Source organism: Rousettus aegyptiacus, unplaced genomic scaffold (assembly GCF_014176215.1).
Source record: "Rousettus aegyptiacus isolate mRouAeg1 unplaced genomic scaffold, mRouAeg1.p scaffold_m13_p_15, whole genome shotgun sequence".
Taxonomy (NCBI): Eukaryota; Metazoa; Chordata; class Mammalia; order Chiroptera; family Pteropodidae; genus Rousettus; species Rousettus aegyptiacus.
The window spans coordinates 40,096,870-40,110,591 of NW_023416290.1; the positions used below are offsets into that span (position 1 = coordinate 40,096,870).

General features: G+C 39.7%; 1 long non-coding RNA gene across 1 annotated transcript in view; it reads left to right on the forward strand.

The window, feature by feature from the left end:
• LOC118612006 overlaps nucleotides 1–13,722 on the forward strand; it is a 185,640-nt gene that overhangs the window by 164,186 nt on the left and 7,732 nt on the right. The window contains exons 6-7 of the long non-coding RNA XR_004954639.1: nucleotides 1,517–1,848; nucleotides 3,487–3,604. This is a non-coding gene — a long non-coding RNA (uncharacterized LOC118612006). The remainder of the gene's footprint in view (nucleotides 1–1,516; nucleotides 1,849–3,486; nucleotides 3,605–13,722) is intronic.

Sequence of the window (13,722 nt, forward strand, 5' to 3'; positions counted from 1 at the left end):
GAGATAGTAGTTGGAGGAAAAGTTAATTTATAAGAAGAGTTAAACAGATAATGGCTCTTCAGTGTACCCCCTGAAATATGAGGGGAGGAGAACTGGCCTGGCATTTTCTCAATCTTGATATCTGTATTCATACTGCCTCCCTTTTAGGAGAAGTTCGGAGGCAGATGTGGGCCTTTATCCAACCTTTAAAGTCACCTCATGATAAAAGGACAAAAACCGATGAGTTCAGAAAATTCTGAAAGGACTGGAGATTTTCACTAATATGTTCTTTGTATACAAAGGATTGAACATAGAAATTCTATTGACATCTAATTGCTGGCATGTGCAGCCTGATAAGTGTTACCAAATGCCTTTCTAAATAAGTATGGGGTGGTGTGGAAAGAAATGTCTTTCTGTTGGTTAAATGGTGAAAGCAGTAACCTATTAAGAGAATTATTCTCAGAGGCTGAATGTTAATTGATTTTATGTGCATGTCAAGAAGCCAATCAATGGCAGGCTTGCAGCAAAATAGCAGAGCAAAGAATGATATTCGAAGCAGATTGTAGTCAAATGTGGAAAGCATACGATCTTATCACTGGCAATATCTAGTTTAATGAACTCACTTTTTACCAGTTTAGTACCCATAAACTCCAATGGAGCCCCTTCAATTTCACACTGAACATGTAAATTTTTTTAACTAAAGGAAACCAACTTTATCACCTTAAAATTTTTTTTTACTGAAGTAAAATTCATATAATATAAAATTATCAATTATAAAGTGTTATTCAGTATTATTTAGTACGTTCACAGTGTTGTGTAACCATCACTATCTAGTTTGGAACTACATAGTTCCAAAAACTGGAAACAACTCAAGTGTCCATCAAAAGATGAATGAATAAACAAAATGTGATATATCCAAACATATTATTATTCACCCATAAAAAGGAGTGAAGTACTGATATGTGGTACAATATAGATGAACCTAGAAAACATGCAATATGCCGAAAAACAGATATACTAGGTCGCGTATTGTATTATCCCTTTTATATGAAGTGTCCAGATTAAGTAAATCCATAAAAATTTAATAATTCCTTGTATGATGAGTGGTGGTTGACTTCTCCTTTAAGAACTGTGAACTTTTGTGAATGTAGGGACTGTACCTTATTTATCTGTGTTTACTCTGCCCAAAACTTTGTTCCTGGCACATAGAGAGAGATCCCATTCTATCAGTTAAGGCTGTTGTCAGAGAAATAGAATCACCTATTATTTCAATAAGAATTTATCATAAGTACCTTACATAATTACTGAAGCAGCAGAAACAATCTATGTGATGTTTAATTTCTGAGTCTAAGGCTGAAACCTGATGTCCACAGGCAGGTGGTTGGGAAAAGAAGATGGTTGTAGAGTGGGGAAAATGAGACAAACTGGAAACAAGAACAAAGTAGAATCCACATTCCGGATTCCTTAATGCCTTCAAGTTTTCGGTTTTGATAGTGTTTTCTGCATGAGAAGCTAGTGTCTCTTTGTCATGGACCAGGAGTGGGAGAACCCGGAGCAGGAGATGCAGCAAGATCTGGTGGAGTTTGAGGGCCTGGCTGCTGCCACCCTCCATCCAGAAAGCCAGTGGTGAGCACCAACGGGCAGGAACTGCAACAGCGTCCCTCACCACAACAACCTTCTCAGCACCAGCTGCCTTCTGCCTTCTGCCTTCCCTGTCTGAGCTTGAACTGATCACATGAAGCAAAGGTGGATTCTGGGAAATGTAGTTGACTCTCCTGCAATTACCAGGAATGCTTATGGAAGAAATGAGTAAATTGAAGAAACAATGTTTTGGAAAGTATTTTTGTACCTTCATCACTTGCAGCACCTGTGAGTATTTTCCAAGTACCTTTTCTAAGCCAGAAAGTGGATTGAGCACTGTCGTTTCATTATATCCTCACAGCAACTCTATGACATAAGTACATTTTTATTACCATTACAAAGATGAAGCAAGAGAGGCATAAATTGTAAGCAGCATAGTACTTAGCCTAGGTAGCAAATAACTGAGCTAGAAAGAACTTAGATTTGTTTCATTATAAAGCTCATACTCTGTCTATATACCACAGTGCTCACCACAGCCCCACCTGGATCTTTTCTGTTTTGTGTATAGTGAATTTTGTTATGTCTTTTTCCTTTTCATCTTCTACCTTTTCAAAAACAAGGGAGGCCATCCTTTTCTTCCCATGTAACTGTAACTGCTATTATGAATGACCTAGCTCTGAAATGTATACTCTTTCAGTGGTACCTGTCAGAGGTGGTATGAAGGCTCAGCATCAGAAAATGGGGCCTTTCCTTTTCTCTTAAAAGTAGTTTATTCTCTCCCTTCTGGTGTCTGTGCTGTGCACTCGCTGCTGAATCTGCTTCCACCTCTTACTACCGATAATCTACCGTGAGGCCACAGACCAGTCAAATTCTGAAATATTTTTCATTCATCTGTTTGTCGATGAGTCCTACAAGCCTTTACCAAAAACTGTCATTTTACAATGACAAAATGCTTGATACTCATGAAAAGTCTTACTATATAACTTATATAGCCAAAGAGGTAGATTAAAGAATTGTGTGTATAATTTGCCTAAAATTAGGCATAAAAGTGTTAATAGCTAACATTATTTAGCACTTACTATGAGCATGGTTCTGACCTAAGAGTTTTATATGGATTATCTCATTAATATAATGACCACCTAATAGAAGAGATAATTACATGTGGACATTTATTAAAATGAAATATCTGAGGTTTAGAGAAGTTAAAAAAAACTTGCTCAAAAATACAGATAATGAATTAATAAGGTCTGTTTGTACTCAAAGCCCTTTGTCTTAATTACCATGAAATGTTATTTAAAACTCCTTAGCAGATTCTTCATATTATTTGACAAATATCCATTAGTGCCTACTAGGCGCTAAAGTAATAACAGCAGATTAAAACACCATGGCACAGGATAACATGAGGAACACAGCCACCGTCATATATATTTTTTTGTATTAGAATAGCTGTTTTCAATGCTAATTTCTGATATAGTAGTCACGTTTGATGGATGAAAGACTTTTTGAAGTATCTCTCTAAAAAGACTGGGAATGCAGCAATTTTTCCTTCAATGGCATGAAAATTTTTCATTTTGTTTTAGTGGACAACAATTAAGGGGATCTCACAATTTTAAGTTTAATTGACTGAATTTTTAAAATTTAAGCTCTTGTCTTCACAATTTATGTACATAGAACAAACTAGCAAAGGATAGGTCTTCTCTTAATGAATTTTCCAGTTTCATTACAGTGCATCATAAAGCTAGGGACAAATGTAATGGAAGAATCCAACCGATGGTAGCAAAATGCTCATGGAGATTTCTGCTGCTAGTACAGCAGCCTCCCTCCCAGGCTATTTTAGGTTGTGCTTTTGCTGTTGTGCTATCATTTACATTCTCCCCCTCCTAAGGTGTTCTGTTTTGTTTTGTTTTGTTTTTCTTTTCAACATAGATCTTTACTGTTCCCACAGTGGAAAGGCTATGAAACTTGACTGGACTGGGAAATTACATTCTCAGAGAACACAGAGCACAAGAAGGCTGGAGACCTGGCCAAGGTGATCTTCTCTAAGGTCAGTTATCTACTTGTTTTCTGATACCGCACACCAGATTCTCGTCTGCAATAGCCAGTGGATGTCCACTCAGTCTAGGGTTCTGCTAGAGCGATTCTTTAACCTAGAGCTTCATTGAGACAATAAGAGTCGCAGGGATGACTCCTCCACAGCGCAGGATGAGAACTTTGTCTGGTTTCACATGAGGTTTAACTTAAGCTACTTTTGTGGATATTGCATTATCTATGATAGACAGGTAGGTTCTGACATCAGCTTTAATTCCTCCTTCACTATGTGAATGAATTTGGCTCGGTATGGCTCAGAGCACAATGTTTCGTAATGGTTTGGGGTTTGCTTTTCTTTTGTACAAGATCTACTGATCTTCTTTGTGTGTGTTTGTTTTGTTTAGTTTTTAACATTATTACCTGAAATTTCTTATTTTGTGAGCATACTTAAAGGTTACTTTATCCAATGAGTTGCTTAAAGGAAAATTGCTCCCTTCAGTTTTTCTGAAGATGACCTACTACCAATTATTCCTTCCCCTGGAGATCTGCCCTGAGTGCCTGGGCTCTGCGTCTTTTGTTTATGTCTTCCCTTTTTCATCTTAACAGTCTATGTCCTGTCTGTTCTGTGCTAATACTTTCCATGTCCTGAATGGCTACCATGTATCACCTCTCGCTTTCACAGTAATCTTGCAGATTGGTATGATTATCTCCATTTTACAAATAAAAAAAAATAATAACAATCCAAAAATTCAGTGCCTTTTCAATTGAGAATACTAGCCCCAGTCACATGGCGGCCAAAGCAGAGGCGTACCTGAAACAGAAGGGGCAGCTGTTCCCATAGACAAACCTTTACTCTTTGCGTTGCCCTTTTGGGGTGTATTTTCTTTCTCTGAGCTGCATTTAGTGTCCTTTTTAAACCTGACTTCACCTGCATAAAATTGTTCCCTAGGGATAGCCTTGATGAGTTGCCAACAACTTAAAACAAGAAACTAATGAAAAGAAAAAATGCTGTGATGATGTTCTTAATAATAACAGTACTTTACATAAACATTGTGGCTAAAGTTTTCTAGAAAACAGAATGCAGGGCAGGCACGGCTTGACTGATGATACTTTACTGGGGAGTGTGATCTCAGGATAGCAAAAAAGAGACAAAAGAAGTGCTTTCACGATCATAGCGCATTTAATCAGCTCAACAGAAATAAAGCAAGTTATTGATTGAATGAAAATTTTGAGAAGCTGCTTTTCAATTTTTGGATGTCCTTAGTGTTCACATGATAACTGAGTGACTGTGCTCCGGAGGGTAAATGACCGGCCCAGGTTTATAGAGTCGAGGGATGGCGTAGCTGGATTCAAAATCGGGCTTAACTCCTGACTGAAGGACTTTCACCAATGGGACTTAAATCTGTATCTATCTGACTTTAAAGCTCAGAGAGACTGAAAAGAGGCTTTATCCATTTCCATTGGAGTGAGAAAAGTAACTTTTACAATGGAAGGTAACATATAATGGTCAGAAGGCACAGGGCTCTATATCAGGCCGCTTGGGCACAAACCCTGGTTCCACTTTTACTGTCTAATTAGCTTTGAATAAGTTATTTGAACTTTCTGAGACATAGTTTCCTCATCTTTAGAATGGACATTATTAACTAACTTTCTGGGATACTGTGAGGACTAAACATGATATCACATGTGATATCACTGTTCAGGAGAGTGGCTGGTATGTGAGAAAAGTTCGAGACATGCTAGCTGCTACTACTGTGGTCATTATTACTATGTCCTAACTTAAAAGTACTTTACTAAATGGAATTGTTGGTATCATGATATTTATTCTGAAATATCAATGAAAATCCTTCATGACTTTCAGAGTTCAGAAGTTTGGGTGCTTAACCATTTCATACACCCTGTCACATGGGGCCAAATCTATACTGGAAAGACAGAACCTTTTTTTTTTTTAATTTAGTGCTTTCCAAGCTATGGTAATATTACCACTTTTTTTCCTGTCCCGACTCTGTTCTTAAAGATGAAGTGGAATATTCACGGATTACCACACAAGGCATAAAGTAGCTTCATCCTATAAAACCCTATTCCTGGAAAACAACGTTGGCTTGGCTTTTGTGATTCTAAATGTGAGGATTTGTCCAAAATTGACTCCCTGGAAAGGCCAACTAGACAGCAGTTAACAAATCACTCTCCAGTAGGAAGAATTCCCGGACAAGCTGGGCAGGATCAGAGCTCGAACTTCCCATAAATCTCCCACCAGCCATTGCCCTTCTTTCTGGGAACCGTCGCCATTGCTTTTCATTTTCTCTCCCTACCTCCCTCCCATCGCGTTTCCTTCCTTTCTTTCCTTCTAGTACAGAACTAAAGCAGATAGCAAAACCGAATGCAAAACTAACTCTTTGGTATGCCCCATGCCTTCCATATTATGCATGCTGTGTGTATATAAACTAAGAAAGTTAGGACTTCAAGGGCCGGACTGTGTCTGGTCCTGCTCTGGGTCATGTCTAAAATGCTCAGAACTTCACACTCTGCCAAGGCCATGGACCACTGAGCAGGGGCATGCTTTCAAAACAAACAAGCAAACAAGCAAATAAACACACACGTATTCATGGGTGTTACTCTTACTTAGTGTTCAATGGCACTGGCCATAATACCTCAGATATATTTGGAGAAGAACTATATTGACATAGTATTCATAAAATTATTTAAAAATTGGGCCTTCAATTATGGTTGTAAGGAGGATCTCTGCAAAAGGAAGAGGAGGAGGCCCGGGCGCCTTGACCAATGCTCTGCCCTCTACTTCACATCTGTTAAATGCACAGTGGTCTTAACCACTTAAAATATTAAGGTTTATTCTAAACTGTCCTCTTCTGAGTTGAGTATTTCCGGGTGTTTGTCCACGCTGGAACATTCCTCACCTTGGTGAGGTGAGTCAGCCTTTCCCAGTTCTCTATTTAGCTCATTAACTGAGTTGTCCCTCTGCCAGTGGTTTCCAAACAGGTCTGTGACAAAGTTTCACTGGTACGAGGTAAAATGTGAAAAATAAGGATAATGTAGGGACTTTTCCTTAGGGCTGAACTTATTTACTTGAAGGCTGTTTACTCTGAGATTATGTAATTCCTATATTTTTTGACAAAGAGGTCTTTCTTTTACAAAAAGATCTGCAAAGGAAAATCAGGGAACCATGGCCTTAGGCTTCAGAAAATGTGAAATGGAGAAACTGCTCTAGATCGTGTGTATGTTTACGTGTGTTTACGGCCAGGCTACTCACCTCAAGGGACCATGTGACTAGACAGTCCCTAAAGGAAGCTTCTGATGGGAGACTTAATTGAGAATACTAGCCCCAGTCAGATGGCGGCCAAAGCAGAGGCGTGCCTGAAACGGAAGGGCAGCTGTTCCAACAGACAAACCTTTACTCTTCGCGTTGCCCTTTTGGGGTGTATTTTCTTTCTCTGAGCTGCATTTAGTGTCCTTTTTAAACTTGATTTCACCTGCATAAAATTGTTCCCTAGGGATAGCCTTGATGAGTTGCCAACAACTTAAAACAGGAAACTAATGAAAAGAAAAAATGCTGTGATGATGTTCTTAATAATAACAATACTTTACATAAACATTGTGGCTAAAGTTTTCTAGAAAACAGAATGCAGGGCAGGCACGGCTTGACTGATGATACTTTACTGGGGAGTGTGATCTCAGGATAGCAAAAAAGAGACAAAAGAAGCGCTTTCACGATCATAGCGCATTTAATCAGCTCAACAGAAATAAAGCAAGTTATTGATTGAATGAAAATTTTGAGAAGCCGCTTTTCAGTTTTTGGATGTCCTTAGTGTTCACATGATAACTGAGTGACTGTGCTCCGGAGGGTGAATGACCGGCCCAGGTTTATAGAGTCGAGAGATGGTAGAGCTGGATTCAAAATCAGGCTTAGCTCCTGAGCGGGTGGTCTTTCGGCATTCCTGCAGACTGGCCGCATAGGGTTTTTTGAGGAATACCTGGCACCAGGATTATTATTCCATTACTGGGGGGAAAGAAAATAGGTGCATGGGAGAGCCTAGTAGTCTGTCTAAAGACACACGAGCAGGTCCTCTTGCCCTAAATTATCACCTTCTCTACCTGAGTCCAGAGACTCACTTTTTTGTTGTTGTTTATAAACTTCTGGCACATATTAAAATAAGGAATGTAATCCTAGCCCTAGCCCTGCTCCCTTATACAGTTATCCTTAGGAACTATTTTGTCGTAAGGCATAAGGTTAATCGGCATGTACTTTGCCAGGGTAGGAAAGTCAGAACAAAATCTGGCATATATCAGATGCTTAATAAATGTGTTAAGTAAATGGATAGATGAATCAATATGGTAAAGAAGAGGAGTGCAGGGATAAGTAGAGCTGCAGGTGTACAGAACTCAGTTAGGATCACAGAAGGAGGGATAAGCCCTGGAATGGTACAAGGATAGAGGCACCAAAGACAGATTTGCCTGCTTCACATATGTATCTGAGGCTTGCACTGGGAACCCATTCCAGCCCCACTCTTTAGCAACCATTCTTTATGAAGCAATTACAAAGTGCTAGAAACTGCACTCAACATCAAGGATTCAATAGTGAGTGAACAAGAGGGACTGTAGCCTTCCTCATAGAGCCATTTGACTGGTTCCTCACTAAGCGTCCATACAGCAGAGTAGATACGAGGCTTCCAAGCACTTCCCTACTCTTGGCATCCTTGTGTCTCACACTGAATTCAAGAAAGAGTTTAAGTGCCCCTTTCCTCCAACTTCCCCATCTCCTGCTTTGAAGACTAACTAAAAAAAAAAAAAAAATTTTATTGTGAGTAAATGCTGCCCTCTCCTGGACCATCGACAGAAGTATAAAAGACTGGCTTACAGTAGTAAAAGTTCCTGGAGAGTTAGGCTTAGAAAGGACTTGAGTTAAATCCGATTATTTTGTCAGTGGGAGTTTGATGCTTGGGAAGGTCAAGTCAGGGAATGGAAGAGGGGGCCGAAACTTGTGCTTTCAGGATCTTGTTTTAAAATGGTACCTCCTTTCAAGTTTACTAGACGGGAGAAATGGTTATAGATGTTCTTATTGCTCCTGCATATGTAATTATCTATACACCCCCCCGCCCCCATTTTCCATCCCATTCAATCCATGCTTTTACCTCTTACCTATTTCCTTCTCTATAGCATAATGATGAACAGACTCACCTTGAGGACTCAGGCGGGTTAAGAGCCTTCTCAGCCAGTCTCTGCCCGTGTGTGAGTGTGTCTTCTGAGTTTTTGTCTGTCTGGCTGATATCTTCTATAGATTTCTGGATAAAGGGAATTTAAAGTCCACTCCTTATTTATGAATTTAGGTCTACAGGAACAAACCTCATTTTGTCTTCTCTTCTGCTCATATCATTCCACAAACATGTATTACCTACCTCCTTTACATTAGATATTGTGAATACGAAAAAAAAAAAAAAAAAAAAAAAAAGGACAAGCCCTCTGTTCTCCAGGAGTTATCTCACTTGTTGAGGAAGGCAGAAGAGGCAACAAACGATCAGAGGCAGCCGCGTGGGGAGGGCCTGAGAGAGGACCTCTCAGCATGTGAGGAGACATCTAACGCACACTGAAGAAGCAGGGAGGCCGCCTGGAGGTAACGCTGCCTCGCCTTCCTGCTTTCTGAGGTTGCGTGGAAAATAAAGGAAGCACAGACGTCAAACTGTAAGCAACCTTTCATAGACATTTCTCTTCAACGCCACCCCTCGAGAGACCTCAAGGATTTGTAAATCTCAATCTCCTCAATGGTCACTGAAATTCAAGAGTATCTTATAAATGAGACCAAATTTTACCTGTTAAATAAATTATTCGGAACCATCACTTTCAATAAAATTGTGGTAATATTTAATTTTCTTTCCATCTATTTCTGTAATTGATATTTACATATTTCTATGGCTTCAATTAATCCCATAGTATGTAAAGCCATTTGCTTTACTGAGGATCTATATTTACTTGTGATTAGCAAACTCTGTAGGCTGTCTAGTAAAGAAAAGGCTGAAATAAAACTAGAAAAAGACCTAAAACTGGGAGAGGAAATGAATGAACTTATGCTTGCAAAGTATTCTGAGAATGAGAACCATTTATGTGTGTTAACAATGCTTCCAAGTCTGTATTAGTGATTACATATGCAAATTTAATTAGAGACAGTTCACAAGCTTGGTGAATAGAATGTGGGATGGACCTCAGCCCTCTCCTGCCCTTTGATCTGATCTCCTTGTGTGGCGAACAACCTGCCCAGGTATGTGCAGGTGTCCTGGCCAGATACCACAACAGTAACATAAAGCTCACACCTGTTTGGGGAACCTCACAAGGTTGCGGTGGTGATCTCATGAGGAAAGAAAGGATATACATAGGTACGTATATACATGAGCTGTATTAACGTAGAATCCAAAGTTCCAGGTTTGGAAGAGAAGTAGTTATATCAACAATCACAAATCTTTCATTGGAGATGTTTGAAAAAGAAGAACTTGCAGTTGCTAATTAGACATCTGATCAAAATGTCATCCAGAATGGCCAGAGGGTGTCTGTGCACCACAAAGCACAATGTTAATTTCTCGGAAGTGTTCTTCTGTTTGTGGTTAAAATTCCAAGCAGCAAAGCCATGGTCTCTTCAGAGGACTCTGTCTCTTTGTCTGAATTCACAGGTGGCCATGGGCAGAGGGCCGCGCTGGCAGCTGGTGGAACAGGCTCTGAAAGCCATCGCTGATTTGTTAAGCACACCAGAGGCGCCCGCTGAGCCTAGGCCCTTGCCTCCTTTTTGTATTCCTTCACTTCCCAAACCTTTGCTGTTCCTTCTAGAAGAATTAGCTCAACATGTATCTGTTCCAAAAATATTTCCAATAACTAGATTTTCAGTGTTATGGCTCATTTAATTTAGGAAAATTCAAATTACTGAGGTTAAGTAATTAATTTCTCACTCTTTAGGTCAAAGCCAAAGGATATACTAATTTCACATCTACACACACACATGTGTGCATGCACACACACATATACACACGCTCAAACATACTAGGTGTGCTCTCATCTTAGGCTCTGTGGACTTGCAGAGTTTCTGTGAGGAATGCTCTTCTCTGCATTCCACAGGAATGACTCCTCCCCTCCTTTAAGCCGTGGTGGTTTGGTTTAAAGATGCTGATGTCTCTTACATACTTATTGAATAGAATTGAGCACTGAAGGTGGGGAATCATTGATCTGTAAGGTTATGTTGAAATCGGTATTTTTTTTTTTTTGCAAATTACTTTAAAAAATCTCTAAAATTATGCCTTCCATTAAGGTTGATGTTTATTGTATTCCATTATTCATATGTAACTTTAAATGAGTTATCAGTATTTTTCCAAATACTTATGCTTACCAATAATCTGTCAGACAAGCCAACTGCTACGCTTGGTATTACCTTCTAGAGTTATCAGTTGTGTGTGTGTATGCATGTGTGTGAGTGTGTGTGTACACACATGCATGTGTAAGAATATCTTAAATTCAAGGCACTAGGATAGAAGTGTACAATGACATAGGTCAATTGGGGCAATAGATGAACAGAAAGCAATCTTAGTCTATGGGCTTTGGGAAGCTATCCGTCTTATAGCCTTGAAGTATGACTTGATTGGCCAAATCATGGTGCAAATCTGTTTTAAAATGGCAAGAACATGAAAATTTTAGCATTGGATTTAAAGTTTACATAGACAATCTCTCAAGTCTTTATTAGACCATAATCTGGTTTTGAAGCCTGCAGCTACAACTAGGATATCTACATTTTTAAGACAAACTGCTTTTTTCACTTGATTTTTCTTAACAATATAGCTTTAGGATCATGACTCTAATCACGTGATGTGGATCCCAGCTCAGACTTACCACTTACGAAGAGTGTTACTTTAGGTAAGTTGTATGACTTCTCTGGGTCTTAAGTCTCTAAGTTAAAATGCTTCATCATAATTCAAGAGGCTGCAGGGATTTTGGTACAGTGGCAGAAAGAAAGCAAGGCCCAAATGCTGTGGCTCCTGATGCTGAGATGCTCGGGAGGATCCCAGGGCAGGGCGGGCAGCAGGTTCTCACCCCCTATCCAGAGGAGCAGACGAGGGCCAGTAGTCTTGCTTCGGCCTTCCTCACAATGGGGAAAATATTTCCATGCTGCCTCAGAACACCCAACCCTACAGACCTGGGGAGCACAGTGGGGAATGACGGATATGGTAGAGACTGATGGTCCTGGCAGGCGAGAGGAAGGAATCGGGTGAGAACTTGGTAGAGCTGGTCACCACTAGCAGACCTGACAGGATTACATCCTAGAGCGACTGAGAAGAGTTAATGAGATTGCGTTGTAAAGTGCCCAGCACAATCCTGGCATGAAGCAAAGACTTCATAAATATTAGCTGTAATTCTATATTAGAATAGGATGTGTTTAGTATGTCCTCAAGTATTTCTTCTACAATGCTTCTTGGCTTTACCTTGCTCTGGAAGTGTTATTTAGCAATTCTGTTGAAACCACTTCCTGTGTGGATCACTGGAGGAGGATTGTAAAGACCGTGATTAGACTGCCAGATTATCTTTACATGTGACGAGAGCAAGAGATTGTGGTGAACTGTGCCAGATCATAATGTACTTTTTAAAACTGTACATGAATTACATTCAAAGTTTTGAGAAATCCCTACTTTTTTGCTCAGAAAAATTGCAGTCTTTTTAATCATGTCCACATTTTCCTTTCATTTTTCCCTCATAAGTTTTTCTATTTTATCAAGCAATTGCATTATGGCTTATATGGACCACCCTCTCACTGTTATAAAATTAAGGAACAGTTATAAATTCATCAGGTTTGCCAACTGACCTCTTGAATTACTCTTTTGTGCTGAAGAACACAACCTTGCTGATTTTGTAGGCAGAGAACAGTAATACTGCTTTAGAAAAAGTTCTCTCCTAAAAAGAAACCATGACCGAAGTCACTGAGAAGGAGAGAAGAGCATAGAATCTGAGTTTCCACTGTCTGGGAGCTTTTTGAAACAGAAATGTGTGAGAAGGGAACCAGGAGGGCGAAAGGATGTGACTCAAGGTTTTCTGCTGGGCCAGGACCGATGCCTCTGGACGCCCTCTCCTCCTGGGAAGCCTGTAAACTTAGGTTCTGGAAATACCAATTTTGGTTCAACTGTATGAAATAATGATTAAGAGCATGTTTTTTGGAACCAAAAATTTGGGGGTTTTAATGGTGATATTTCACTTACCAACTATATGGTTTTTGACACGTAATCTCCTTAAGTCTCTATATCTTCATGGTTAAAATATGGAATGATGCCCACCTCGAAAGAAGTGGGAAGTCCTACAAAGGATGAATATAGAGCCCATGTGAGCAGGTAAAAGGAGACCCGTACCTAGATCAGAGAAGTGCATTTAAGCCGCGACCTTGAAGCTTTGCAATGAGCAGAAGAAACATGTGTCAGGAAAAGAGGGCAGCAAGTGCTAAGACCGTGGTAGGAAGGACCTTGGTGCCTTCTAAGAACTGAAAGACAGATTGGACTGTGGTCGAGACCCTGGCTATGCACCAGCTGTATTCTGAGGGCAATGAGAAGTGCGAAGGGGTTTCTAAGCAAAGGAATGACATGACCTGAATTGCATTTGCTTTTCTCAATAATCTTTTAAATTTTTGAAACAATCACAAACTTATAGAATAAGTTGTAAGTATAGGAAAGAAACCTGTTCCTCCCCACCCCCCCCCGACCCCCGGCCTTTCCCCTGAAACTATTTGAATGTAATTTGGTGACCTGGTGCTCCCTACCTCAAATATTTATTTACTGTGTGTATTCTACAGAGAAGACATTCTGCTGTGTAACCATAATACAACCACCAGAATCAGGAAATGAATGTTGATGTGTTACCAACTAATCCTCGAAACCCAGTGAAGTTTCATCAGTTGTCCCAATAATGCCCTTATAATGAAAAGATCAAAGCCAGAATCCTACTAAATCCAATGATTTAGTTGTCATGTCTCTTTAGAGTTCTTTAATTTGGAACAGGTCTTTAGCATTTCCTTGAATTTCATGACTTTGAGCCTTTTGAAGATTGCAGACCAGTCAATTTATAGAATGCTCCTCAGATTAGTTTCTCCAATATTTACTCATGATT